This window comes from Galeopterus variegatus, unplaced genomic scaffold (genome assembly GCF_000696425.1).
Source record: "Galeopterus variegatus unplaced genomic scaffold, G_variegatus-3.0.2 Scaffold1744, whole genome shotgun sequence".
Taxonomy (NCBI): domain Eukaryota; kingdom Metazoa; phylum Chordata; class Mammalia; order Dermoptera; family Cynocephalidae; genus Galeopterus; species Galeopterus variegatus.
Window position 1 is genome coordinate 46,149 of NW_007727855.1, and position 3,285 is coordinate 49,433.

Genomic DNA, 3,285 nt, shown 5'->3' on the forward strand with positions numbered 1-3,285 from the left:
GTTTTATGTTTTTTCTTTCAGTTCTGTGTTGGATTATTTGCTGTTCCCGCCACTTAAACTCTGTACTGGATTTAATTTGTCATTCTTTGCTTACTTCTAAAATGGGGGAACTTCCTGTGGGGACCAGCACTTAGTCCTGTGGTTGAGCTAAATTGTTGCTTTGCTGCTGATTCTCTGAGGAAGGCTTTTTGTGCAGCTCAGGTTTTAACTGTTGAACTTGTAAGCACTTTTGGGTCTTGTGAGGTCTGGTACACCTGGGTTGTGTGGAAACTCTGGTCTGGGACTGAGACTTTTCAGCAAACTTCACCCCCTACAGTTCTATATTCCTGACCAGTCTCCACTGAGTGATCCTGTGCTGACTGGAGGGCAGATCAACTGTTCATGCTGTTCCCCTGTGTTTCCCCAGTGGCCCATCTCCCCCACCACCCACAGTCCAAACACTTCCCATGAGCAGGCTGTGTGCATGTCCCTTGCGATGACTGACTGTCCTTTGAGTGGCTCCTTTTTTCAGTTGTTTGTGGCTCCTCATTCATATGTGGGTCTGTGGGAACTCTGTCAGTGGTCTTGCTGGCCTGAGGACCCCCAAGGCCCTCTTCTGCCCTGTTGCCTCCAAGCAACTTTATCTGAAGGGCACAGCTGCAGCATTTGGCAGCTCTTGCTCTGTGTGCTCACCAAGGCTGTCCTTGAAGTGGTTGGGTCTCGAAATGGTCTGAGCAGTCCTTTCTTTCTCTTATTGTGGCTTCTCCTGCCTTCATGAACTCCGTAGGTCTCTCCTCTTCCCATGAGCTCTAGTGGCCCTAGCTTGGCAGTCATTGCTTTTTAATAGTTGTAAATTGGTTGATTTGTGGGAGAGAGTGGTGCTGGGGACCGTCTATTCCATCATCTTGATAGGAAGTCCTGGCATGGTTACATTAAATAACTGGGGAGGCAGTATTATTTTTTAAATTAAAAAATAATCCCCAGTAATGAAGTACAGCTCTGGCGTTACCAACCATTATTATTACCCAAGGTGAAAAGAAAGCCCACAGCCTCTGAACACATCAGTACTGACGAGGTGGGGGGAAAAGTTAGAAAAAAGATTTCATGGAGGCGTGGGTTGGTAGCTTTTAAAAAATGAAACTCAAAACATCCCCAGCCATAGCTCATACATGGTCTCGAGGTTTAATTTATACAACATAAGTAGTCAGAAAGTCCAAGTCAAGACATTAACACAAAGCAACTCTAGTTTGATAGCACCTATGCCACCTGGTAGAACAAGAAAATGAAAAGTCTCTACTGGCAGCCACGTATGCTCACCAAGGGCTCCCTGCCCTGACCTCTCCCAAGTCTCCCCATAAGGTCATCCTGGCCCCTTCTTGCACTGAGGCAGCCCAGTGAAGGCTGCGGTGTGGTTATTCCTTTTTACAGATGGAGAGGAAGGTAGAAGAGAGCACATGAGCTTCTCACTGCCAAGTTTAAGGATAGGAGCTTTCCTGGCCCCTCAAAAAGGCCAAATCCCAAGACTTCCTTCTCTGCACAAAGAAATCTCTTGGAATTGCTTCTCGGCCTTTTGGATAAGATCAAGTGAAGAAATGTCTTGGGGCTCCCAGTGGATTCAGGTTAGGACAGAGCCCCAGGACTCTGAGTGGGAGTCAGTCATTATCCTGGGCCCTAGCATTGCAAAAGTGACAGTTTGGTTTCCCCACTATCCCCATCCCTTGCCCACCAGGGACAAGGCTTCCAGGATAGAGGGACCACTGGGAAACTTTGCCTCTTGTTCATATCAAGTCCTTCTTGTCTCAAGGCTCCAAAGTTTACTCTTTTTGTTTTTTTCTTACAAATAAATTTTTAATAAGAAAAGCTTTGGATCTATAGGAAGAAGACCATATGATCTTCTTTAAAGCCGTAAAATGAACACTGACAAACTGAACCACATATCAAAGTTTTAGATGAGGAGATAAAATCGTAAAAACAATTTCTTAAATGGATATAAAAATTCAAATGCATTCCATTTAAAATCCCAGGAATTTTTCTTTTTAATAAAATAATTCTAAAGTATATGCAGAAGAATAAATGCCCAAGAAGAAATAATAAACTTGTCTGTATTAGTTGGGATTGTCTTTAGTCAGATTTGGTAGAAAACAATTTAGGAACTTAAATAAACAGGGTATTTCTTTTGTTTTTTGTTTTTAACCAAATAATAAGTCCATAAATCAAGTCTAGGTACACAACGGGAGTATTTAAAATGATGATATAGTTTTTTGAATGATATAGTTGCTTGAATAATTTATCCTGGATGAAGACTCCTAAATTCTTGCTCCACCATGTTTTTCACAAAAAATTTGTCCTAATGCTTGGAAAATGTCTGTTCCAAGTTTTAGGACCATGTGTTTTGTCCAAGTTTCAGGAAGGAAGAAAGAAAAGAAAGAAAAGGATAAGAAAAGAATGAAAAAGTTTATCAGGAAGTAAAACTTTCCCAGAATTCCACAATAAATTTCCATTTAGAGTTCATTGTTTCACAGCTATGTCACATGGCTAAACTAGTTATCATGGAGATTGAGGAAATGCCAGCACAAACTATCTCAAGATACTGACAGTAATAAAGAAGGAAAGATTTGGGTAGGCTGCTGGCAACATCTAAAGTAATACTGGTATATAAAATAAGAACCATGAAGGGGAATTTGCTTTCTTAGATATAAAGTCCATAGGGTATTGGACAAATAATTTTTTGAAGAGAATTTGGAACTTAGAAATATTTCTGAGTATATGTAAAGAATGTAATACATGACAAAATATACTTCTATCTATAGACATCCCTCTGTTAGATCATATTCTTTGTCATTAGGAATTTTTCTCAACATATTTATTTAGCCACTTATTCATTCAACAAATATTATTTATTATATGACAGCCATTATCCTAAGAACACACACACATCCTGAAAAATCACCGATACTCTACCTTCGTTGAGCTTATGTTCTAATTGACAGTCGGTAAATAAATACACAAAATATATAATATGTTACATACTAATAAGTCTACGAAGAAAATAAAACAATAGAGATAAAAAGATTTTAGATATGAATATGAATGTGTGTGAAAACTTTATAAAGGTTGACTCAGAAAGAATTCCCTGAGAAGTTGACTTTTGAGTAACAAGCCAAGCAAATGAGTTTACTAGCCATGCAAACACCTCAGTGGGAAAACTTCCAGGGCAAGCTGCAAGGAGAAAGTTTAAGAAATAGTGAGCAAGCCAATGACATTGGATAAATGCAGGATTGAAGGTAGTAGGAGAGGCAAGAGGGG